Consider the following 27,781-nt stretch of genomic DNA (forward strand, 5'->3'; position numbering starts at 1 on the left):
AAGAACTCTTAATCCCCTTGATTAAAAAACCCCACAATCTCTTTTGTTTTAAAAAACAAAGACGCTGAGCCAAAATATGCAAGGTATTGTGCTGGCATTCCACTTTTAAAAAAATAAAAGCTAAGGATACTTTTCTAACAAAGCTTTCACGAATTATTCCTACTTTAATTAAATCCCTCTTTGCTGGAAACTAACAAAATGCCATTAAGAGCAGAAGACAGTTATTATCTTTCAGTCGTTTTCCCTTTGTATAATGCATTATTACCTAAGTTTCAGTGATTCTTGCTGCGTTATCCACCTCTCCTTTAAAGAAAATACTCTGTAACCATAGCAATACTTTCCCACCCTGGTATTATTTCCCACTGGTTTGTTCTAGGCTTTTGCACATAGCAACCACAGCAATCCTTGGTCCAAGCTGTCAACTCCTTCTTGGCAACTCTTTTGCAAAGCTGGTGGATCTCTAAACTACCAAATACGCAGCTTCACGTTTTCAAAACAAGATTGGTGTCTATGTTCTGAATAAATGGGGTATTTAAAATTGTAACTCTGCTTTGTATGGAGTTTTTAGTGTCACAGCTGTGAGGTTTTGATATTCTAGCTGCTGTCTGCTAGTTTTATCACTTTCTGCAGAGCAATGCAGCAATCCCTCCTTAGGCAAAAAGCAACAGGCAGCATTGTGATTTCTCATGATAATTCATCAAACTTGTAACAAAACTTTGGGTTCCTGCTTCAAACCTGTCCCATTTTTCAGTGAATTCACACAGGGGAACACCAGGTGTACCACCTACACCCCTCCAGCTGGGCAGCAGGTTCACAAAGGCAGCACCAGCTCCACAAAGCCTGAGACAAAAATGCTTTGACTCCAACATCTGAGCACTCAGGAGTCACAGAACAGAGGGCAGGTATCAGCCACGTGCATAAATGTCTAACAAATTCCTTATATTATTTCTCTACTCATCAAGTGATGCCATTAAGGTTCTCAAGTCTGAGCAGACTCTCAATGCTCTTCTTGATCTCCACTCTGCTGTGGATTTGAACTGAAGGGAAACGATTTTTTTTTTCCTCTACAGAAGTAAAAGCACATGAGAGAAAAAAAAAAGTGCTAAAAAAATCCCCCACTTAAAAATAACCAAGCTTGATTTTGTTTAACACCTCTTCAACAGTACTTGAAGAAGTTGCTGCCTAGTAAGGACAACAAAAGCACGAGTAAATTTTGAGATTTAGCTGAATTTTGCTACTAGTTGAGTTAGTTTTCATGTACTGCATAGTAAAGTCAAGTCAGTGAACTGTGGTGAAGCAGCACAAATTATATTTGGGAACAGGAGTAATTTAAAACATTAGTGTTTTACTGTGAGTCTTCTTATCCCATTGGAGTCAACAGGGCTTTTGTCATTAACTTCTCTTTGTCAATATCTTACCCCCACTCATAATTTGCTCCTATGAATCACCCAGGGATATTCCCTTCATATGTTCTCTGTAGGGGGAGTTCCAGAAGTGGAACTAGAGATGCAGGACAACTTCATTTACAAATCCTCTTCTGAGAGAGGTGATTTTCTCCCTTTGAAAAAAACCACCAAAAAAACTACCCCCATTTGTCTCAGTCACAGTGATAGAAACAACCAAAGGAAGCTGGAAAGGCATTAAATATGTGTGTGTAAATATATATATGCCCACATATATGCACATGCCCACATATTTTTATTTATATATATGTTCAGCCTATTTTTTTTTAATAGATATACAACCCTCTCCCATATTTTTATGTGTATGTAGACACACAAGTAAAACAGAAGGGATACATATCAAACAAAAATTCAAATGACCTGATATATTTGTGAGAGCTGACAGAAAATAGAAATAAAAAAAGAAACTCACTAAGACAGTATCAGCTAGCTAGGTTGGTTTGGGATTTTTTTCTATTTTAGACTCTAAAATGGTACAGAAGAAAACTATGGTGAAAAAAAGCTGTTATAGAACAATTATTCCAGGAGGCAGAGAAAAAATTACAGATTACTGATTTAAATGTTGCTGGGTTAAATCATAGTCTTGTTTATATTCTAGTTTATGGATGCATCAGACACCCATACACACAAAATTCCTCTACAACCATGACCCAGCTGGGGCTATGCACCAGAGAAATGTACACTACCCAGATGGGCAAAAATAGGAATATAGAAACACGTTCCTGATGAAAAAGAAATTAAATCTTTACACCACTGTGGCCTGTGGTGTTTTTGTTTGGGTTTTCTTTTTTTTGTCTTTTTGTAAAATGGAGTTAGACCCTTACGCATGCAGAAAGAGAACAAGACCCCAGACGTGGAAATAAAAAGGAAACAAAGGTATCACATAACTTATCCAATAAGATCTAACAAGAAGGACAAAAAGTTGTATTTTGCCTAGCAGAGACATACATTTATGAGTAACTTACATAAAATTTATTAAGGTTTTCTTCTTAAAGAAATAGTTAGAAATGTGAAATTAAGGATTCCTATTATTTAGCTATGTTTACTGAAAGATTAGCATAAATACAAAAAACAGGAGTAATTTTGTCACCAGAGCACTTCAAAGTTAAGACATAAAACTAGCAAAGTGCTCTACCACTGTACACTAAAACAGTACTTTGTATTTTATCAGCTGTTATGCTCAATTTCCAGACAGAATCTTGCAATTGATGATCACAAATAAGAAAAAAAAGGACACAACATTTTCCACAAACGAAGGTGGTAATTGTCTTATTAAATTCTAATTCAAATAATGTTGTTTTAACATGTTGATCAAATGCATCAGGAAAACCAAACATTACTTGCTTCATTTAGTTTTATGAGGGTACAATGGGAAATGCCATTCTCTCCAATCACAGGTTTTCTCAATGTATCCACTTCACTGGTCTCTTAACAACAAATGCAATTACATTTTACTGTAAAATAATCAAATATTCACTTCCTTGCACATAACAGCTATTTTGTTTTGGATGTAAACACTTTGGTTAAATTTCTGCTCATCCTAAAGATGCTATTTTCTAGAAGGCAGCATCCTCATTTAGAAAATTGCGGCATTTTCTGACTCTTGATTAGGTTTACAGAGAGACCTAAAGGAAATGGAGTCACTGAGAACTATTTTAAATTTGAAATTACAACTCATTCCACAAGGCTAAAGAAAATGTACTTATAAAACAAATCTATTATTATTTCCTATAAACTATTGAAGGAACAACATTTTAAATAACATTTTGCCAAGGTGCTTTTGCCCTAAGTCACAGGAAATAACTTCGAAAACTTCTTCAGGAATTAAATACAAAACAAAGTCAATATTATTTCAGTGGATCTTCAGGTTAAAAGAATGTGTCTTTTAATTTCATTTCTGTTTATAATGGTTCAAGTTGACACGACTTTAACAAGATACCAAAAAATCTGCTTAATATTTTAGGTACAACTTGTCCCACTTACATAGACAGGTCCTTGATTGCACTCATTATTCCTTGCAAGAAGTTTACTTTTCTTGTTCTTACTTCATCTGTTTTGAAGACTTTTAATATTCATCCCTTCTTTTAAAGAGGAAAACTGTCCAAAGATCTAACTTCTGAAAGCTGAGAAAGTCTTAGCCTTAATGGTTTTGTGGTTTTGTTGGGTTTTGTGTTTGGGCTTTTTTAACTAGCAAATAGTGTCTTTTTTTAAATTGTAAAGGTCTCATTACAATGACCCTCCAGACACAATTTACATATTTTTCCATAAATTAAGAATGAGCATTGTTTTAATGCTGGCCTACTTAAACAATGTTTGGTTTTTTCCCTTCCAGTTTCCTAAAGTCTCAGAACCCTCTTTAGGAAAAGTTTCTGTAACTGGATCTTGTACAGGGACATCAAATGATCCAATATCCACTGGAAAAGTAAAGAAGAGTTAAGGGGATCAAAGTAGGAATGAGGTCTGTGACAGACAACAAGTATTTTGGGAAGGTAAAGAATATCCTTTGCCTATAAATCCATCACTTATAAAAAAATAAATTCATTTTTATCCCATTCTTACTGGAAAAGTGTGAACCAAACCCACAAATAAACCAGCTTTAAATTGCAACTCTGAATCTGAGCAGAAGGAAGAGCACAGCCGTGTTTGGGACATACACATTAACCACTGTGGATGCAGTGCTCCTATTAGAATATATTATCACACAGTATCCAAGTTTATCAATGCTGGCCTCAATTCAAATATGCAGTTAGATGCCTTACTAAGTGCTGCACTAAACTGAGCCTTTAATGCTATTTAAAACTAACTTAATATAGAAAAGAGCTATAGATTAACTGAAACATCTATTGCCTTTTTTGTTCCAATCACTTCTGTTGAAGTGCACTGCACTCTGGGGAACATAAAAACTTGGTGAGGGGGGAGGAGGGGAAGCTCAACAAGTTATGTTTGACCTGGAATTGAAAATTCAAACACTAGACCATTCCAGACCTCAGGCTGTCTGATTCTTCCAGTCTCACGTAATCTATTCAATAGTTAAGCCTCACTCCCTATTACTCCTTAATAGTGGTTGTGCCTTTTTATTGAATTCCTCAGAGCAAACCATCTAAAACTGGCTTTGAATGACCACGTGGCTCCTGGAGTTGATTTGGAAATCCAGAAAACAAGACACGTCCCAGCGTTTGAGCAGCTGGCCACAAAATGACAGCCTCAGGCAGGAGCTCTGTGGCAGCAGAGGCAGAGCCCAGCTCCCTCTCACACCACCTGATGCCTCAGGCAGGAGACCCTTCCCTGTCCTTGTGCCTTGTCAGTCACACTTTCCCGCTCCTGTGACAAGGAGAGATTCAGAGATGAGATGTTCTCAGAGCAGGGCGTTAGTGGGATGTTGGATACTTCAAAACTGGAAGGGGAGGCTGCCTGCAGAGCCCAGCACCTCCTCTGGACAAGGCTTCAAAGCAGGGAACCTCCTCCCTCCAGGGGTTTTCAGCAGATCCCAGAGGCTGCTGATGCCATGAGTAAGAGAGGAGTTGCACAGAGAGGCAGGTGGCAGGAACCCCTGGGAAGAGAAGATTGCCAAGGGCAAACCTGTCACAGCTTTGTGGAAAAAAATTCATCTCAGAAATACCTGTGAACATCGCATTAACTGCCTATTCCTCATTCATCCCATAAACACCATCATTTTATCACTTCTTCCAGAAAACAAACAAATGAAATCCCAAAAAACCCAACAAAATCTCCAATACTTATCATTTATTTAGTTTTTTGCTACAGCACACACGTCCATGAAAACAGAATTGAAGTAACACATGCAACCTTGACTTCAGCATTCCCCAGTTCCGGTGGCTTGGTTTTGTCACCTTAGTGAGTGTTTAAAAGTGCAGGATGTACATGCAAAGTTTCCCCAAACTCAGGGGAGAGAAAAAAGTAATCAAACTAGGCAAATTCCTGTTTTTTTTTCATTTTGGGTCAACCTGTTGACAATTGCACACCTGAGAGACAAGTATGAACACCCAGTGCTGTTGCTTGAGTCAGCCAAGAAGCCAAAACCAGGGTCTATCACAATGTGCAGTGCCCCAGGCCAGCAGAGAAAGCAGAACCCAGAAATCCTGTGTTTCTGGGTGTTCTGGGAAGCAGCAGCATCCAAACTCCCTGTGGTTGCCCTTCATCACCAGTCTGACTTAATGTTTCCCTTTCCTGTGTTCACAGCAAGTCTTTCCCTGTTTCTTGCCTGTTTTGCAGCTTCTTTTGCACATGAATCAGAGCTGCTTCCCACCTTCATTCACCATCTTCCTCTCTGCTGGAGCTTTGGAGATTTGGTGTTCCTTATCCATCATCCCATCCTCCATCTGAGTCAAATCAATGGGACATGAGGCTGCACTTGAGGTAAGAGGTGCTAAGAGGTAAGAAGTATCCAAAAATACATTGGTATATCCAGTCCTTCTTCAGCCTCATGTTTTTCTACCTCTAAAGAGGCTTAACTGCCTTCTTTTTACCCTGTTTTCTGCCCCTCTCTGCCAATCAACAGACATTTTCACAATCCATATTCCCCAACAAACAGCCTGGGGGTTGTTTTGAGGCAGAACAAAAGAAATAACTTCTTCCAAGTGGTGCACAGTGAAGTTCTGGAGTCAAGGCAATTAGGCCTAAAACTGACAAAAGAAAATGACTTCACATCCCAACTGAAGAGAGCAAATGGAACAAAATGTAATGGAAGAATGACACAGCTGAAAACAAAACAAAGACGTGCCATATTTCATAACAATGCAGATGTTAAGATATTGAAAATATTTTTAGCATGTACCAGGGAACACAAAAAAGAAAAAAACCTATTGGGAATAAGAGTTCAGATCTACATTGTTCCCCTGTTTTCATGACGTTTACAAGAGTATTATTCCCTCCCACCCGCCATGAATTTAAACAGCTCCAAAAACATGCTGTTCATTTTGCAAAAAAAAAAAAAAAAAAAATCAACATGTTTATTATTTTTAAGTGTATTCTAGTGAATAGTACCTGAAGCAACCCATTCAGCTCTCTGCAGCTGGTTTTCTGCTTTCAGAGGCCTTAATTATCTGTACCTGGAGCTCACCTCAGTTACAACCATGCTGGACCTTTCAATCCCCACTCCATTTTTAGTTTTGAGTTCTAGTATTCTGTACACTGAAGTCCCAGAAACTCAAAGTAACTTAACCCAAAGGGCATATCTTTGATTTCAAAGCCAATTTAACACTGTAGGAGTTGCTCACGTACACTCGCTCCGTTGTGTGTTATCATCCTTTTCCATTGCCCTCTCCTCCAGAAATTCAATTTTCCTTCAGCTGGGTAACCCACACATCCTTCACAGCTGCTGAGAAAGGTAATCTCTCCTTTTCTTTTGCCCACATGACCTGCCCTTCTGCAGACACCCAGATAAACCTTACAGCAAGAGGAAGATCCAGTACACCAGGACAGAAGTGCTGTGGTCCCCAGCCACAGCAGGTGACCTTGTGCCCTGCTCAGTGTCACTCTGGGCTGTCTCACCTGAGCATCCCTGCATGAAGCAGCTCTGCTGGGCATTGGTACCCACCCCAAGACCAGTTTCTTGCTTTGCCACTCAGCTGCCTTTCTCCAAAGGGTGAAAGCAAAGCACAAATGCAGCCAGTGTGGGGGTTCTGAATTTCCCCACCCATCCAAAAAATGGTTTGCTGGGTAGGCAACTTGATATCACAGGGGTACAGAGAAGGGAGTCAGAGTTTTCTCACTATAACTCAATTCTCCAGTTTCCAAGAACCAGTATTCACGGCCACCTCACAAACTGGACCAGCTGAGAAGCAAGAACTCCAGCCCCTGAAAGCTCCACACCCAAAAAGATGCCAGACACCACGAGGTTGTACCTCCTTTCTCAGCCTTATGTACATCTTGTGAGATGGACAACACCCTTCATTTGCACTGAGGGCTCTGCACATCCCAGCAGCACAAATTCCCACGAGCACAACACAGCCAGTGCAAATCCTGGATGCTTTCTCAAAGCTTTAGACTTCCTGAACTTATTTTACACAACACAGATCCTCACCTGCCCTTTGGGGTGGGAAGTCAGTGGCCAGGAATAGGTGATTGCTGCCTGGATAATTCACTCTGCTCATAAGCAGCCTCAGTTATCCCCCCAGCAACAATTCACACTCAGACAAGGAAGAGACACACACAAACTGAATCATGCTGGTGGTGACAACCCATGTGCTGCCACAGCGTTTCCAGAGGAGAAATACAGAGAGTGACAACAGAGGGGGAACAGGGAAAAGTGCAGCAGTCAGCAGGGTGATACCTCCCAGTCCAGGGTCTGCACTGAAGAAGCCTTTGGGTAAGACTCGTGTGGATTTCAGCAGCAGAGCAGCCCATGTCTAGTTTATATTGGACAGGAATAGAGAGTATGTGTTGGTATGAAAAAAGTCTTCGGGCTGAAGCTCTGCAGTGCTTTTCCTGGTAGCTCACCTTGTTACAGGGAACCACCACAGACACCAGGAATTCTTGGTGGCTGGAAAAGCTGACCATCACCAAAACATGAAAATGGACAAAAAAAGGGCTCGTGTGAAGGCAGCCCAGCAGCTCTGTGATCATCTTCACTTGTCATTTGCCCAAAACAGACCAATAGTTCCAATTTTATTCATGGAAAAGCCAACATTTCACTTCACATTGCCAGGAAAAAAATGCTGCTTGCTTCTCCCCTCCCAAATTTCTCAAGCAGCTCTTCTACAACATTGCACAGTGGAGTCCTCAGGACTTATTTACCTGCCATTGCCACCATCCATGACACTGAGTCAGAGGATCACACTAAACTATTTATAAAAGAGGAGCAGCTTTGGAAAGCCTGGTTTAGTCTGCTTGTCTTTAGCTACAAACTACCAGACACAGGTTTCAGAAAGATCTGCCAAGAAATTAAAATCTAACTTGTCAGAAAGGCAGAAACAGATTGCAGAAGGGCAAGCTGGGAACAGGGGAGTTCCCAAGAGGTCAGAGTTTGCTGAAAAGAAAAAAAAAATTTTTTTCTAGTTTTTCCCTACACAAGAGGAAAGTACAGTATGACTTAATTGCAAAGCCTAATGATAAGCCAACATATACGTACATGACTCATTTTCTAATAATCACAAAACGCAAGGAAGATACAGAAGACACAATTTAGGGCTGCTTTCTTGCTCTTCAGACTCACACAGAAGAATGAGGTCTACAGCAGTGTTACAGGACTCAGACACCCTACAGAGGCAGACTTATCCCCAGTCACGCCTGGTATCTCCCCAAAATCCCAAGACACAAATTACACACACTGAAGGCAAACTCTAAAGCTAATTCAAGGCCATGCTCCTCTGAAAATGTGCAAAGTCAATCCATGTCTGAAACCTGGGACCACAGCCTGGACTGAGGCTGCTCTCGTGGAGGTGTAGGATCACTGAATAAATCACTCCACACATGCCTGGCAGGCTGTGCTGTGGAAAAGAAGGATTAGGGCAGTCCTCAGACACCCAAGAGATACAAGCTCACCAATCTTGCTCTTTCTCTGCATGATGAAATCCATAAGAGAACGCACAGACACTGGAACTGTGTGCAGGAGGTGCTAAATAACAGTGGAGAAGAAATGGAAGGAGCCCCAGGTGATTTCAGGGATAAAACCAAAGTGTCTTCGAGTGAGAGTTAAGGATTTAAGTCTGTATAAATTATCAGCAAGGATAATTTGTTTGAACAGAGTATCAGGTTAAGTGATGGATTCTCTGTCATCCCCTCAAATTTTTGCAAGATCCTGAACACAGCAGAATCATTGCAGAATATATTTCTGTGTCCTTTGGCATGCAGGATGTTTTTAAAAACAGCATGAGGATCTTTCTGGCCGTGAAAACAAAATTCTGAGGGCTATGCTAAAGCTGAAGAATGATATCTAAAGAAAATGTTTAATGCTTTAAAAAAAAATAATGTGCTGCTTATTCAAATAAAACCACTTTCAGACACTAAGCATTACGAGTGGGGAAAGCACAAGCATCTACAAATGCCAAGTCAGCTTGACAGAGATTTTAAGAAATAATTTGATTTCTATGAAATATTTTCTGCTCATTCTCAAATTGGGGAAAATTTATGTGAATGTCAGTCTCGCCTCCTACAAATTATGACCAAAATATTGCCTTTTACTTCCCATCAGTGACACACCAAGTACTGGCATTTTTATTTCAAAATTTGTATGTGAGGACAAAGTTAACATATCAGTAAAAGGCTGTGGTTAGTTAGGTAAACTCCCCGTGGTAAATTTAGTTATTTCCTGATGTCACAGCTTAGTAAGACAGGAAAGTCTTCTGGCCAGTCTCCACCTTCTCGACGTATGGCAACTCATTTCAAACCAAGAGGAGATACAAAAAGCTCCCCTTTTGCAATAAAGCAATTAATCACTGTCTGCTAACTTACTTTCCTGCTTTTGTGCCACTTTTTAAAGGAATTCCCCACATTCTTCTCCCAAACATAGGTTTTAGGTGTAGCATCAAGCACGTTATTAATATTAAATAAACAATTTAATCCTATGTTTCACAAGGTCATGGTTCTTTGAACATCTTCACATCCTTTTGGCACCCTCAATCCCTTCCCAGCAGGTGCAGAAAACGAAAACATAAAAAAGAAAATGAAAATACATGCAGAAGTGTGGCAGAAAAAAAAAAGCCAAGGAAGTACAAGGTCAAGAAGTGCAAATATTAAACCCACTCACATTAAAAACTGAGAAATGCAATTAAGTTAATCAATCACTCAGGTTTCATCAATGGGTTTCTACTTGAATTACATGAGGTACAAGCAAGTAAATATTACAAATCTGAGTTTGGATTCAGCTTTAAAATACACAAGTTATGCATTTGATGCAAACTTTCTGAATAAGATTAGACAGTGAATATGACGGGAAAGAGAAAAAAATTAATAAAGAGAAAGCAAAAGAACACACAGCAAAGGTTTCATCTGTTGTCTAGTGTCTTTCTTATTCTACAAAGAGCTACCTGAGTCCAGATATTTTACTTCTAAAGGTCCCAAAAACCATGCATTGTGAAGCATCACGGATATCCTCAGTAGCAAACATTAACTTTTGATTTAATACAGTCTGGAACCACACAAAGGGTTGAGGAGTAAGGCCTCCAAGGTCTCAAAGCCAGCTTGGTTTCAACAGAAATCCCATTTTTTTTCCAGAACAAGAACAGAGATAGGTACATACTACAAGAACTGAAATTCTTGAGTTGCAATTAATTCGTTAGTGACAACTTTGTAAAAGCACCAGGTAATACTTTAACCATGTACCAGCTTCAAGAATCTCTTCAATACAGGCAAGATAAAAAGCACAGTTTTCTACATGGCAGAACAGGACAAGTTCTACAGAACTGGGATGAAAATTAATGACTATATTATGAAGCAAATGATACCAGCCACCAATTATTTGCAGCTCAAATAAATGAGAAAATTCCAGCTGAGCTGTTTGGATTCTGCACTTTCCAACAGCCACTAACAGTGGAGACACAACTCAAACACTGAAACACTTGAAGGGTACATTCTCTATCAAGTGTACGCAGTTTAAGCCAACCCAGACCCTGTAACATAAGAAAAAGGCATAATTCCCCAATTATTCATCTTATTTTTCCTTTCCAGATACACTGAGCTACCTTGGGCAGGGAGATGCAGGTCCTCACCAGTGACTATAAAACCAGCCCTACTCCAGCTGCAGGAGTCAGTGGTGTTCTCTGGAGGGCAATTCAGAATAAAAACCCCAATTTGGAAACTCAGAATTGCCCTGGAAACCCCAAATATTTTCCACTAGGCAGGGAGGAAACACAGTCAGTGCTCCCTCTAGACTAAGGACAGCCTTTGTGAATGCCCCACCAAAGTCAAAGCTAATGCCCTTAAACCAAATACCCCAGCAGAAAATAATGCTGCCTAGAAGAGGGGTAGAGAGAGGGAAAGTCTGGCCTGACAAAGCAGGAGCATAAAATGGATTTATCAGAGTGGGAGGAAAAGGGTGATAATGAAGAACACTTCAGGAAGACCAGCTTGAGAGAGATTAACATTCAGTGTAAAAAAAAAAAAAAAAAAAAAAAAAAAAATCACAATAAAGTGACTGAATCGGGAGAGAAAAATGTGCTGGATCTTCAAGGTGTCAAGGAGGCCACATGTCTTCATCAGCAGGGCTGGTGGAAAACCCAAGTGACTAAATGGTAACTGAAATCAGCTTGTAAAATAAGAGGAGCTTCTTCATAAGGGTCCCTAGACTAAAACATCGTGGAGATGGCAAAAGTAGGAGAACATTTGAGACAATTTGGGCAGGCAACAAAACCATCTATGAGCTCTAACAGGAAGGCAGAAGTATTTCTTTCCCCATATCACCAAGAAAACACACAGCTGCCACTCAAGGAAAGTCCTGTGCTATTTCAGAAACTTTTGGTCGAAGAGATGAAACTTTTAATGTTCAGATGAAACTTTTAATGTTCTGCATAAAATACCAAATTTAAGGGTTGGAGAGCCGTAGCATTTTCAGAATAAAATGTTTCCCAGTTCAAACGTGGACAATTAGATGGGCATATTTTGAACACATGAGGAATAATAAGAAAATAATCTTTTGCAAGCAGGTAGCAGTCAAAATTCAGACGAAAAACTAAAATAATGCAATAAGACATTTGACAAAATGATTTTTAAATGGACCTTTTAAATAACATCCATTTAGTTATTCAGCCATTACATCTTTTGCCTGGTCTTGTTGTTTGGTTCTTTATTCCCCAAACATTTTGATAATTTTTTGTCCTAACCTCTGACTACATTAAATGTGAAGAGCCTGAAGGACACGAAATCTAGGCACACATTCCTCTTTTCCACTGAACAGTTTCAACTCTACTGCTAATTACAAAATTCTTGCCTGAGTGCCACTGCTCACCAAGTTACTTAATGTTTGTGCTTTTTAGAACAGGTATATATTTTTCTAAAACTACCATTTTTTACACCATACTAGTCCCCAAAAACCTCACAGCTAAGTTTGATTTAATTCTAACCACCTAAGAATTTTCCATCTTCCCAGCTTTTAATCATCCCTAGGTTTGATCAGCTCCTCGTTATGTTCCAAGACATATAATTAATGAGAAGTAAAACACAAGGAAATTTCTCTGGAACAAAACTTTCTTCCAACTTGAATCATTAAAATGGAATAAAACCTAAAGTAATTGTTGAACCAGTCATAAATCAGCAATCTGTTTAAATAACTAATCCACCTGGCTTCAAAATTCTTATGACTTTTCTAAGTTTTGCTAAATCAAATGAGCTACAGCAGACTTCTTGGAAGGACTGCTACCTTCTGAAGGTTTCAAAAGTCATTACAAGCACTACTTCCACTCTCCTCCATTCCCCCGCCTCAGAAATAAAAAGCAATTCTCTTTTAGGCTGAGATTTCCAGGTCTGTTTACAGGGGAGTGGGGTGAGGGGGAAATGCTTCTTCTCACAGACTTTGCTAAACAGAAGATTACGAGATATTTTTGCAAGAAATTCATAGAATCACAGAATTGTTTAGGCTGGAAAAACCTTTAAGGTCACCAAGTACTACCATTGACCCAACACTGCCAACCCACCACTCAAACACATCCCCTGTGTCTACATGTCTCAAGTGTCTCCAGGGACAGTGACTCCCCCACGTCCCTGGGCAGCCTGTTCCAATGTCTGACCACTCTTCCCATGACATTTTTTCCCTAATATCCAATCTAAACCTCTCCTGGTGCAAGTTGAGGTCATTTCCTCTTGTCCTGTCACTGCTGCCTGGGAGAAGAGACCATCCTCACCTGGCCACAACCTCCTGTCAGGAAAAAGCACTAAGTTTCCCCTGACCTTCCTTTCCTTTGGGAGTTAAAATTAAGAAACCCAGGGTTGACAAAACAGGATAAGGAAACATTCCCCCAGAGCAGCTGCTGCAGTTTCTTGAAATTCCACAAACCATCCAAGAGACCCCCCTGCTCAAAAGCATCTTCACCATAGTCAACAAAATCTTACACTTTCACAGGCTGAAAATTTTAACTGGGAAATTCCCTCATGGGAAAGCATTTGGGAAAACAGAGTTTAAGAAGATGTCAGTACCTGGTTTGTCTCTGTAAAGATCATATGTTCATCTGGTGAGATAAACTATATTAAATTCAATAAACCTCTCAAGACATTTGCCACCAGCAAGCTGACACAGGACACCATCACTTAGGGTAGTCCACCTTGCTCTGACTGAACAAACAAAAAACACTTCTTTAAACTTTGTAAAATAACTCAGTCTGGGTCAATGGAGACACTGTTATGTCTATGTGTTTGGTATGCTGGTAAATATTCATTCCAATCAGAAATTATTTATGCATGGGGTAAAGCAAGCACAGAGATAATGTTTACATGTGTCAGGAAGCACCAAGATGGATCAAAATTTAAAAACCTCCACCTATAAATCTGATGATTAGAGATAAAACTGGCATGAAGCAAAGCAAAAAAAAACAACCCAGAAAGACAAAACAAGAAAAGAAGGCTATATCTAAAAGTTGAACTAGCAACTTAGCAATAGTTTCAGGGTCTGAAATTAGAGGAGCTGGAATTTCTGTGCATTCTGAGGAGGATGCAGGGCTGTAGGAGGTGATGTCAGAAGTGCGTCTGTGCCTCGCTCAGGAGGGACTGATAATCAGATTTCTGGTTTGCTTTGGGCCCTGGCTTCCATTTTATCAAAGGCTTCATAAGAGTTTACAACTTTCTTTGTGAGCAACACAGACTTCATACCCCTGGAATCTGAATCAAAGGCAGCATGTGACTTTCATTTTGACTTCGGAATTATTATTATTTTCATTATATAGTGCGCAACCACCTCAATTATCAGGAACATTAAGAACCATCCAGATAAAAAAACCTAACAAGTACAATCAACTATTTGTAAGGCATCAGAGAATAATTACAGTGCCTGACATCCTGCCCCTCCAAAAAAGAAAAATACAAGTGTAGTCAATAACAAAAAGGAATATATATTAAAAAGTGTACATAGGCTTTATAATACTGAAATAAACAACCTGTTTTCTCAGGGGATCTTGTAGGAGAAAAATATAACTGAAAGAGTTCCCAAGTAACTGATTCTACTCAACTAAAAAGAAAAACAAAGACACAGAGCAGTGTCCACTTCCTAAGATAATACTGGAATAAATAGTTTGGGAAATATGCTATGGCTGGTGCATCTCCTTAGCTACTTAAAACCACACTTCAGTTTAAAGTATGATTTTAAATAGACATGAAAGTCTAACCCTCTGTGTTACTAGTGAAGTTCACTTCCACAGTGGTGGGTAACAAATTATTTTTAGAGAAAAATCAAACTTTACTGTCATCTGTGCTGACCCAAATCTCCTTTAGTGTCTGACTGCCAGTGGTTCAGCTTCATTACCTCACTATATTAATTACCAGATAGAGAGAAAAGCAAGATTTTTCCTACACTTTTTATTTCCTTTAGTATAACATTCCATTATAGGAAATTAAAATCAAGAAATTACTGTGAGAAGTCTGTTTAAGTGTTGCTGAACAAATAGGAAAACTGAAGACCATTCAAGAGAATCATCAAAATACCTGAGCTAATGGCAGGACAGATTTTTCTCCCATTCTTGAGAGAGATGAGTGTCTTGGGTAGGGTAAGTAATTAATCCCTTCTTTCAAAGAGGCTCTATTGCCTAAATTCTGTAATTTACAGAAACTCCATATAATCTTTTTGCATGATTCTTCTTTTTATTGCAGAAAAATAAAAATATTTTACTTCTTTTCCTTAAACAGAGTATTTTATTCACATCTTTTAATATGGCTCTTAGCTTAATTGACAACTGTTGCAAACTTTGTGGGACAACCTGAACTTCAGTTGGAAACAGACACTTCTCCATGAAACTCTTAAAAATAGGTTTAGCTGGTATTGTCTTTTCATGTATTTTTATCTTAGTACCACTGGGGAAAAAAAAAGTGACCTACTAAAACCTCTAGAAAAATCAGATCTGACAGTAACATATAGAATGTGTACGTTCAAAGGCCAGCTTTGACTTAGGGAGGCCACTGTGCTTTGTTTCCCTTGTCAGTCTGTAGCCAGTGTGGACAGAGAAAACCTCCTCCAATGGGTAATTCAGAGCAGAAACCAGCCTGGGGTGCACCTCATCACCCACTGGTGATTTACTGTACCAAGCTGATTTATTGCACCAAGCCCAGGAACCCAAGGAAACAAATATTCCTGGGTTAGATGAACCTTTGTGTTCCCTGCAACATCCATTCCTGTGACTCCTTGTGGGGTGCAGCACAATGTTTGTCCTGATTTTGTGCCTCGTGGTTGGTTGTGTTCACAACCACTGGGAAACTCTTCTTTGATTTCATTTCTTACTGGGTTGGAAGTTCTCAATCTTGGTTTCATAAATTCTGAATACTTATAATATTTAAATGCCATCCTCATGTCTAATGCTCAAGTTGTTGTTTACTCTGAACAACCTATTCTCTCCAAGTTCTCATTCAGTCCAAGTCTGAATTAGCTTTAGTCCTTCTACATTTGAATAAGGAACAAGCCTTGGTATAACCTCACCATATTTATAGGAAAAGAGATTTCATCTTCCATGTTCAAATCCTGTAATTTTCATTTTATTACGTTGATAAGCATTTCATCTTGAACCAAAAATTTTATTTCTGCATGCAGGTTTTTAATTCAGCCCCCTCTGAAGCTAAACTGTAAGGGATAACAAGTGTCCAACTCACTTTAAACAAAGACAGAAGTGAAGCTGAATACTGACGCTTCAGAACAAAGAATCTTAACTCCCTTGGATGGGCATTAAACCCCACATACCACACAATCATAAAGGCTGAAAAAGACTTCCAAGATTATAGAGTCCAACCTTTGGCCAATCATCACCATATCAACACCACAGCACTAAAACATGGTATAGTAAAGGCTGGTACATTCTTCAAAGAAAACGGAACTTTTTTTCTTCGGGAAGTTAAGAAAAAAAAAAAAATAAATCTGTCCTTCTCAACATGTTTTCCTCACCAGTATTTCTGTTATGCATCTGGAGTGGCATTTGGTCAGCACTTTCTGTACCAGACTGCAATTTTTCTTGGTTTTACATATTAATTGCCACATTCAGCCAGGCCAAAGATACATCAATGCTCATATGGTGTCTGTAGCAAAGGCCTGGGAAGAGCACCAGGACACAAAAACTTTGCAGGGATGCCCTTTGGGATCCCTCTGCAGGCTTTGAGGACTGGGCTCTGAGTTCTCCTAAGCAAGAGCTGATGCTTTTGCACTGACAGTCCACACCCAGATAACCCTGAAGTGTGTGCAGTGGTTCACAGCTAAACTATGCACTGTGAAAAAAAAAAAAAATACCACCTCTTACTTGTTCTGAATCTGTCACTTGATAATTTTATTTGATCCCCTCTGGGTCTTGTACTACAAGAGACACTTAATGAACATTCCCTGTTCATTTTTTTCCATTACACTTCTATATAGATTTTTAATGTTTTCCTCTTTAGACATTTCTTTGCCAGGCTGAAGATTCTCAATCTATTTAATTGCTCTTTATCATCACTGCCACCCATTTCTAGTTCTGTTATCTCTCCCTTTTTTCCCCCTCATTCTTCCTTTAAATCCAGGTATCAGAACAGCACCCAGAGGTCAGGACAAAAGCACAGGCTAATTACAAACTGGCATAGCAGACTTGTGGTCTGTGAGCCCTTTTTCCCCCTTTTTTTTTTTTTTTTTTTTTTGGGGGGGGGAGGTTGTTGTTGTTGTTGTTTTTGGGGTTTTTTGTTTTTTTTTTTTTTTTTTTTTTTTTTTTTTTTTTTTTTTTTTAACCAATCCCAAACACTTGATCAATGCTTGGATTTGGCATGATAAACTCTCTACAACATTTCCTCCTTCCATGCTAATAATCTCAATAATGGCAGGATTGTTCTCCTCCACATGCATTACTTCATGACATCAGCAGCATGCTTCAACCCCAGTTACTAAGCATCACAAGGTCTCTCTTGGGTTCTTCATAATTGGCTTTCATTTATGCTACTCTCATTAGTTAAGAATTACTGTGTACTCTCCCTTCCACATCACCAACACATACTGGTGTTAAACTCAGCACAGACCCATGAGTAACTTTATTGGTGACCTCCATCTCTTCTGTTAACCACGTTATTTATTAACATTTATTCATCTTTTGGCCACCAATCTAGGACAAAAAAAAAATTCCTCTTATGTCAGAGCAGTTTCATTTTGCTCAGCACCTTTGGTGAGTCGTTCTCACAAGACTCCCTGAAACCCCAGTGTACTGCATCAGCTAAATCACACTTACTCACCACCTCAACAGTGCCTTCAAAGAACTCCACTGGACCTGTGAGACTGTTCTGACTCCTTCCTGGTACATCAAATTGTCCATGAATGCTGCAGTTTTCTTCCCCATTGTATTTACCAGAAAACTGGCCAGTATGAATGCCAGTCAAACTTGTTCTGTTCTTTCCCACAGGCTTTCTGGAAGCCTTTTAAAAAACTGGCATCACTTTTGGCTCCCTCAGCTTCACAGCTCTGTGAACATTGTTATCTCATATGCCTTGAGCTACAGGTGCAGTATGCTTTGAGGTCTTTTAGACCTTATTTATCTATTGGACCATTGGCCATCCCATTTCTGATCGGTTTGAAAGAACTTATGACAAGCTTCTCTGCCTATTACAAATTCCACATCAGGCTTTAACTTGTTTTACTGTATATTTCATGTTTATTTTGTGTGAATTTCACCTTTTTTAGTGTTTCTTGACGTGTTTTTGCAGAGTATCTTTCTGTTCCTTACATCTTGCTCAACCATGCTAAACATTCCTTAAAACGTCTTCAAAGAGTCAGTGAAGCAGTTTTTAGGGAATATACTCTTTTTTTCCCTGAATCTCTCCACAACAGCTGCAAACATTTATTCTTTTGACATTCCCTCTTACCAGGCTGTCCAGAGGAACCCTAATCAGTGTTCACCTTGGTACCTTCTCTATGGCAGATGTTGACTGTCAATAACTCAGTGTAGAACTGAGCCATCAATCCCTCCATTTTATATTTCAGTCTTCCAAAATTTGCATAGAAACGCTTCCATTTTGGTCTGTCTGCCTGTCCTTCTGTCTCCTGCCTAAATAGGACCTAATTTTTCCAGCAGTCTTTCTTTCACTGTTCTCTGGATGACCTTCATCAACTTCTGCCCCATGTTCCACAGACAGTGTCACCTTGACCTGTGTGCCTTTCCTGCTTGCCCTCATGCAGAACTTTGGGATTACACTGCAGACTGATGCTGCATAGCTCTTAATACTTCAGAACAAAGAATCTTAACTCCCTTGTATAGGCATTAAATTCCGCATATCACACAATCATGAAGGCTGAAAAACACCTCCAAGATCACAGAGTCCAACCTTTGCTCAGTCACCACCATATCAACTAAACCACAGCACTAAAATGTGCTATAGTAAAGACAGGTACATTTTTTAAAGAAAACAGAACTTCTTTTTCTTTGGGAAATTATCAGGCCCAAGGGGGAAAAAAAAAAAAATCTGTCCTTCTCAACACGTTTTCCTCACCAACATTTTAGTTATCCAGCAACTTGTGCATCGCTTCCAGCACTTTTTGGTTGATTTTATGTCAGCAGCACTTCTCCACCAGGAAAAGACAGCCCAGACTCCTTTTGGAGTGGCTGTAAGCCACTTTGGCATGTGGCTGGAAGGTTACCAAATGCTGCCTCCCAGCACTGGTTACACTCCACAGCAGGAGATGTCTCTCCATCACCTGAAACCAGCACAATGCAATGGAATTCTTAGAGCAAAAGGCTACTTGGCCATCACCTGACAGCCAAGGTCTCATCCACAGGATGAGATTTTTTTTTGGTCATAATTTCAGGGTCATTTCTCCTTCGCAGGATTGATGTCTCACTGCATTGCAACTCCTCATGGAATCCCAGTGGCAGCCTCCCTGGAGACAGAGGTGGGAATACCTGCCTGGAGGTTGGCTTTACACATTTGCTAATAGAGAGCACGTTCCTTACACTTTGTGTGTTGTGACTTTCTCAAGAGCTCAGTTGCATTAATCTGCAATGAGCATCTTGCAGTGTCCTAACTATCCATTCAGTTTAACAGCTGCATTAATACTGCTGAGGGCAAGTAAATGTTTTTTTGTTTTTTTGGTTTTTTTCTACCTGGAGATCTGATATCAACCTCTAGCCTGAGAAGCCAAAGAGTCTAAGCTCAAAGGCCTCAAACACATTCCTTTTGTTTTAGGCATTGTATTCCACTGACATTTTGATTTTGTGTCTCTCCCTCCAAAGAATTTGATTCAGATTGTCCTCATCCTCCTGGAAGACAATAGTTTTCTAGTGGTTTTCTAAAAATCTGAAACAATTCTAGTGGTTTTCTGAAAATCCATCTTTAATATTGGACTGGTTGGTGCTTGTGAAAGTTTGAAGTATTTATTAATTTTGTGAAATGTTAATAGCTTCTCTACCTTCTATTCAGCATCCTTAATTCATTCCTCAGGTTCCCACAACCTATTTCCAAGACAATCCTACGAAAGTAAAGAGTAGTAAAAAAGTTTAATTTTTTCTTGTGTTACACTCCGGTATCATTAACAGACATTTCCCATAACTGCTGGGCAATCATGCTTTATAATCTAACAGATCACAGCCACTTTATGACAGCATGAAAGGACTGATTGTGCAAGCCCTTAAACACTGTTTCCCTAAGAGAACAGAACACATAACCAGCCACAACTCTTAGTTCAAAACAGAAGCACAGAACTGTTTTTAAGATGCAGACTCTTCTGCACTGTTGATGGGAGCTATACTTACAAACACACCCATCACCAAATCAAAGAGTATTCTACATAACCAAGACTTGCTGATTCAAAGTGGGACCTCACCCATTTAGATTCCAAATTTAGATTTCTTACTATGAATTCTACTTTCAATTACACCAAGTCTGCTGCATTTTATTGGCTCTGATGTACACAGCTTTCGACACAAAAGAAGGCTTGAGAGCTTCCACACACACACACTCTGTCACTGCTGTATTTATAGGCAAGATGCTTAAACATTTGCATTTTATTGTAAAGGATAAATCGTGCCATACATTACAGAGAAATTCAATACTGATTCACAAAATAGGCCTGATTTTTCAGTTCATAGAAAATGGTTCTAGTTCCCTTCCCACCATCAAATCTAATTTAAAGTAACCCACTGTAGTGCAAATACATCAGATACTTAGTAATCTCCTGTAATGGCAGGGAAATTCATCACAAATTGCTGAATGTTATGAATCATCTTGTGAACACATAACTGCCATACCCAAAAAAAGGCGCTTTAACAAGTGGTTTCATTCATTTATGTCAATACTTCATAATTAACACAGAGAAGTGTCTGTAAATTGAACTCTTGAGCATCACACTGCTTAGTTACCATCTTTTTTTTAATATTTTCAGCTCTTGATGTAATGGAAGACCCCATTAAAATTTTGTGCCAATGACAAATTACATTTTCATTTTCTCTTCTAAATGTGTTAGCACAAGCTAATGAACTCAATGATGTTCCACAAAGCCATAAGCATATGCTGACCCGTACTACATAAACAGTTCAACTGACTTTATCAAGGATATTAATGAAAGTTTTTGATGGATATTTAAACCCTGTTGTTCAATAACATACAATAATAAAAGAACTACTGGTCTGTATGAAAGTTAGTGCTGATGCTCACTCAGAAGTAACAGGTGACAAGAAAAACATGACAGCCAGATGCTTAGAAGAGCTCTCTGCTGCACCCCAGCCTGAAGACTTGATTTAGCCACCATTTCCTTTGTAATTGAAGAGCTCTGAAAGCTTTGCAGGGTATTCATCCAAGGCACGCAGTATTTTGAAAGCATTATGATGTACCCAAAATCAGAGGTCAAGGTCTTACTATTCTCCAACAGAGATGCAGCTTTTCTACAGCAACCTTACAATTTCAGGGCTTGAGTGCCCACAAAGCCATACCTGAACTATGGTTTCCTGCTCGGTACTTTAAGCATTGGGTGGAAATAATCATTTCTACTTGGACTCCATAATCTCAAGATGCCCAGTCACTATATTTTAACAGTTTAGTGGTGGCAGCTGGTTGGTCATACCTATGGGGTGCACAGTCTTGGCCAATTTTAACAGCAAAATAAATCATTCTCTCTGCAGCTTCCTTTGCAACTGGGCGTAACCCAAACTGTGCCCAAGGCCAGCTCCTGCAGAGGGGTTGACACAAGGGGACTTGGTCATCCGTGGGCATTTGCAGTAGAACCACATCCCCTCAGGAACAACTGAAAGGTTTAGACAAACTGCTCTCCTAGACCAGAAAAGGAAGTGCAGGACTTTAAATATATCCATGATCACAGTGATAATTCCACTTTGACGCTTCTTACCAGGATAACTTCCCACTCACCACTTCTAAAAAATGCTCAAGCCTCAGCTCTGAGTTTGTCTCATCCTCCATGACTTCCCAGGAATCCTGGAATGCAGACCCCTGGACTAACTTCCATAGGCTGTGCACACCAAGGTAAACATGTAAGAAAAGCTTTGCCTTACTCTAATTTTGCTAATTAATGACCAAATAATTATTAAAATAATCTAGTATTTCCCTGCGCTTTGAAATAGGAGACCTAATCTTGAGCTCGTATTACATACTGCTTATTTTTACTTTTATTGCTTAATTGAAAACAGTGTTTTCTTTTTTTTTTTTTAATTTTGTAAGATTTAACCCTGAACAAGGTATACATATTTCCACTGGACACTTATTTGAAATGACATGTAATCCTTAATTCTGCAATTTTCCTCATGCTTTCAATCCTTCAGTGCTCATTAAAAAACATTACTGATAAGACATTCAAAACATCCAGACATGCAAACTTGTCTCTTGCATCTAAAGTTTCTCCTTTTCAAGGATATTCAGTCCTGTAACTGCTGCTAGGTTTATCAATATAAAATCTATTTATTTACAGGGATAAAAAAAAAAAATCTGCAAGCTACTTAGTGCTCCAATTCTCAATAGTTACAATAAGCCATAAAAAGTGGGAAAATCCCACCTCTCCTTGCATATTGCCTTCAAAGTACTTCTACTCTTTTTAGCAGTCAAATATAGATTTTTCCATGACATTTTGATTAGGCTCTTACTGCGAGCACATTAAGTGATAATTGGTCCAAAAATACTTATTGAGCCAGGAATATCAGAACACAGTAAATACCAGGAGCACCATAGGCAGCTGTATGAATCACTTCACATACCTGTGGTTTTCCAGGTTCCTGTGCTTAGTCATGAGTACACTCTTCATATTCTCGTACACAGAACACAATTTCTGCCAATTTTTCTTCTTGGCTTCTACACTGCCACCTGTAGTCATAAAAGAGAAATTAGCCATATTTTATGCTGCAAATCCTATTAGCACAATGTTTCAGCTCACTTGTTTTTCTAGACAAACATCCTGAAGCATCCCCTTTTGTAAAAGGTGCATTTAGATAGTCAAACCAAGATATTTGCATTTTTTCTTTAATACAGTTGAGGACAAAAAAAAAAAAAAAGAAAAAAATCACCACCAAGAAATCTCAACTCATTTTAAACCAAGAGGACATTCAAAACTCTCAGACTCTTTGCAGATTTTCATTTTATGCTCATTGTTTGGTGGACACATCATAACCTTGACAGAGCAAGGTGACTTCTGAAGCGACAATGCAAAAACATTTGCGTCTCATTACTTCGCAAATACCGAAGAAACCCTAATTGGATTTGTTCTTCCATCTGAGAAATGAACATGGTTTGCCAGAAACATAATATCCATGCTCAGGTTAGTTACCTTGTATAGGTTATAATGAAGTATATACAAATAAAAATTGCTAATATTTGAAAGATTATCTCATAGAATTAGCGGTGATCCTGAACTTTTCATACAAAGAAAACCATCTGATTTATTCCAGGCGTACTGCACTTCGAGCAATATGCCACCGAACCTGCCCAACGAACCATTTACAACAAAATAAGACCTAAACACAGTACCCGGAGCCCTCACGCTAATCTCTCCCTGAAAATGTGAAAAAACCAGCAAATGCACGCCTTCCTAGAAAAACCAAAGCTTCCTGGTGCTCAGAACACGGGTTTCACCGAATAGCGAAGTTTCGGAGTACAAGCTCTGGGGGGAAACCTGCCTTTTGCACGCACAATGCCTTCTCCTTTCTCCCACTTCAGAAGTGCTCCCCGTCCCTGGAATGCCCGAACGCTCCCGCTCCGCATCCCCCCGGGAGAACGCTCCGGAGTCAGGAGCGGGCAGAAACAAACTCGTGCTGCCCGCACCACGGGAGGCTCCGGGCACCCGCACCCTGCGCTGCCCTACGGCAGCGACACCCGCAGCCGCCGCCAGAAACCTCACGCTGGAACAGAAACCGAAATCAAACGCGATTTCCAAGAACAAGTTGGTCTTAGAAAAAAAAAATAAAGAAAAAATAAAATATAACAATAATAATAATAATAATAATAAAAACCTCCCAAAGAAGATGATATAATAAAAGAGATAAAATTCCCAAGCGCCGGCGAGGTTGCCCACGTGCCGAAGCGCACGTCCAGGTGAAGCCTCTCGCCTTCCCACCAGCGCCGGCCACTCCCGGACGGGAGATGTTCCCCCGGCGCCGGGAGCCTCCCCGGGACCCGGCCACCATCCCGGTGGGGCTGCGGCCGCTCAGGTGAGCCGGGCACCGCCCCGCTGCCCCCCGAGCCGCCCCCGGCCCCCCGAGCCCCGGCACTCAGGGTCCCCGAGCCGCCCCCCGCCCCGGCCGCACACCGGCGCCGCTGGCTCCGCCGGGACCGAGGGGTCCCCGCTCCGGCCGCGGCGGGGAGCGGGCGCTGCCCACCCACCTGCGCTGGCCGGGCCGGTGCCGCAGGATGAGGCGGCGGCTCCTCCTCGCCAGCGCGGCTCCCGGTTCGCCCCGTGCCGCCGCCGAGCACAGCCCGGGAGAGCCGCACGTCCCGGGTGCCGCCGCGCCGCCCGGGATTCCTGCGGGAGGGCGGGCGGGCGGCAGCGAGGGAGGCGGCTCATCGCTGGGCACAGCCTCCCGCTCCCCCGCCGGCTTATCCTGCCTCTCTCGCTGGCAGGCGCGTTCTGCCGCACGGCGCCCGGGCGGACCCGCAGCGCGCACCTCCGGCCCCTTCCCTTTTTATCGCGGGGCCGGGGCTCCCGCCGCCGCCGCCGCCGCCGCCGTGCGGGGGGCTCGGCGTCCGCGCCGCCGCCTGCCCACGGCCGGCCCGCCCCCGCCGCCGCCGCCGCCGCGCTCGCACCGCCCGCCACCCACCTGTCCGCGCCCCGGCCCCGCCGGAGCCGCCCCCGCTCCGGCCCCGCTCACCGCAGCGGCCTCCGCCGGCGCGGGGCTCTGCGGCCGCCGCCGGAGCTCGGCCCGGGGCTCTGCGGAGGAAGGGAGGAGGCGGCGGTGACGCTCCCGCGGTGGCCGCGCCGCTCCAGCGGGGCCGCGTCCCACCTGCGATGGATGTTCGCCGCCCCCGAGCGAACGCCGCCCAGGCGTTTGCCGGGCGCTGGAGGAGCTCCGAGTGCCTTCCCCGCTCTGCCGCCCCAACAAACGAGGAGTCTTGGCCGCTACAAATGATTTACATGTTCAGGAACGTGCTGGAAGGCCAGTTGTTGATGGGTCTCTGACAGCTGGCGTGGAGAGATGACCTAGTGGGAGGCGGTCGGCTCTTAAAAATTTGGGTTGCGGTGCTTAAAAAAATTCGAGAAAAGCAGCAGGTAAATATAGGAAAGTGTTAGGGAAATGTCTGTGTTGTAACTAAAACTGCAGCTGAAGTTGAGGTTGCGCACATGCTGTCTGAGCTCTCGCACTGGTGGAAGAACAGCCCATCCTTATGAAGACTTCTCTCATTCTCTGTCTTTTGCCTGATGTATTTGCATCTTGGGAACATGTGATGTCTTTAAATTCTTGAGTTTGTATCTTTTTGTTCGAATGGGTGATGTTGACATTAAAAAAGTGTGCCCTACCACAACCCAGTAAAGGAGTGTTGGGAGGAGCTGAGTGCATCGATGCAGCATCACACCAACTGATAATACCATTTTTAAATTTCTGTAATAAAGATATACTACATTCATTCTTCCCGCAGCTGTAGATTCCACCTTGTTTAAGACAATCTTTACCTGTTCCAAATATTTTATTGTAATCCTAGTATTTTGGCACCCAACCTTTTCAAGGTGAGCCAGATATCCATATAGTCATGTTACAAGCTGTGATATCACACTGTAGTTTAGCCATATTAAGAAGTAAGGTATAAAAATAAAAACACTTTTCTTCATCTAGTCTTCTGCAGAATTAAGGTTATTTTCGGTTCCTCTTCTTACCTCTCAAAAGTGAGATGCCAGAGTACCTGAGTATTTAATGAGTAGTAAACCAGAAATCAGCAAAAGTAGCAAATATAACACACATATTTTGATGGCAACATAGACAGGTACTTTTCTGAGAAAAGTTTGTACAATTTAATTCCACTAGATTAATAAGCAGCAATTATATCTAATCATATCTGCAGCCATTCCTAATGTAAAAATACCAAATCAAACAAAGCTTACAATAAAAAAAAAGAATCAATTAACCCAGTAAAGATGAGGATAAGAATTGATACAGGCATGTAGAAATTGTTTTTTTTAATCTACTCCATCCAAGAAAACATTCCTGGTCTTTCTCCCAAAACCTAACAACCTAGTGGCACACTGGTGCAATAGTTCAGAAAACAACGTGAACACTGAAAATGGTTGTGCCATAGCTCTGCTTAAAAAGACATTTGTTAAACATACAGAACCAGCTTTTACAGCTGATAAGTAATGAATTTTATTTTATCTCTAGACTGTATGTTTATCTTCTTTCTATTTGGGCTTATGGTACTTGAGAAAAAAGTTGTTGAGTTTTTTGGTTTTGCCACCTCACCTAACTTTTGATTAAATGCAACTATCAATGTACCAAGAGTTGCCAACTGGTGAATATCTTATGAAATTCCATAGTTACCCACAGTAAAGGTCTGCCCATGACTTCAAGGATTGTGTCTCTTCAAAAAATAGCTGAGGAATAGAAACCACACTGACATGCCTCCAGTGCAGAAGAATTAATTTTCCACTAAGCCCTTCATAAACATAATGTTTTGTCAACAGGTGTCTTTCCTATAACTGTTGCAAATGTATTGAATGCTAGCAGAAAGTTCTTGTCTTTTCCACTGAAGCATGGCCAGTGCACAGACTGTTCCCTCTGCAAAGGAAGTCATTGTTCCTTTCAGGTCTTACACAACACTGCTGTTAAATCTAACCCATCACAGCAGAAATGCTGTCTGGATTCTGATTTTCAGACCAAGGAAATAATCATTTGGTCACTTAATTATGACTATTAATCAGACACTATCATACTCGCCTTGAGTGTGTGAGATGAAGAAAATTGGATCAGTCATGCACAGACCCTTTCTTTCACCTCCTCTCCTCTATACCACCCACCTCCCAAACAGCTCTGCCTTTTTTTTTTTTTTTTTTTTTTTTCAGCAATTCAGGCTTGGAAGAATAAATTCCATTATAACAATGATTCAGAGACAAACTGAAAGCCAAGTGAAATACCGTTCTCCCAAATCTGACAGGAAAACTTATGGGATGGAAACACCCAGAAGATAAAACCCAGTTCTCTTATAATATGCTCCAGAAAGCATTACTTATCACTGTCCCCTCATTCCCAAAAATACATACAGCAGCTAATGGGTTGCTGTAGCACTGAAAATTTCCAGTTTTCCAGATGATGAGCAGTGACTCAGTACTCCTACTGATACATCTCAATGCACCATCCATTTATTTTCTGTGCTGGTAAATCATCTCTCCCTTTCCTTCCACCAGAACTTACTAAGAACCCTCCTGTGTCTGCAGGTCTAATCTGCCACACTATGTCCTGCCCTGTCCATCTGAGACCAGATCAGGTAAAAGCTCTTCTACTGCAGTATTTTTCTGGTCTAGCTCCTTATTTCAGCTGCCACCAAATGTTCTTACTGCTCTTAAGAGCATGCAGGTCATAATCTTAAACTTTCCAGGCTGGACTACACCCTTGTTTATTGCCTAGGGAAATCTGAATGGTGGGCACAGAGATCTTTCACCTTGTGTCAAGGGAGTTTGTAGAAAATACTTCTCAGAAAAGTATGACTTTTTTCTCTACATGCAAAACCCCTTCTAATAGTCAGTGAGGTGACGAAACGAATTTTGATCCATTTATAATCCAAACAATGATTTCAGTCTACCCTACAGAAAC

General features: G+C 40.9%; 1 long non-coding RNA gene across 2 annotated transcripts in view; it reads right to left on the reverse strand.

Annotated features, from left to right (window-relative positions):
* The window catches only part of LOC136358173 (uncharacterized), a 37,881-nt gene extending 12,988 nt beyond the window's left edge, over window positions 1–24,893 (reverse strand). Inside the window, exons 1-2 of one of the 2 annotated variants that reach the window (XR_010743023.1) lie at window positions 24,803–24,893; window positions 22,751–22,856 (exon numbers count right to left, since the gene is read on the reverse strand). This is a non-coding gene — a long non-coding RNA (uncharacterized lncRNA). Of the gene's footprint in view, window positions 1–22,750; window positions 22,857–24,368; window positions 24,445–24,802 lie in introns of those variants that run through there. The other variant, XR_010743022.1, reaches the window with a different exon arrangement.
* Window positions 24,894–27,781: the final 2,888 nt, after the last annotated feature.

Source organism: Sylvia atricapilla, chromosome 2, assembly GCF_009819655.1.
Source record: "Sylvia atricapilla isolate bSylAtr1 chromosome 2, bSylAtr1.pri, whole genome shotgun sequence".
Lineage (NCBI taxonomy): Eukaryota > Metazoa > Chordata > Aves > Passeriformes > Sylviidae > Sylvia > Sylvia atricapilla.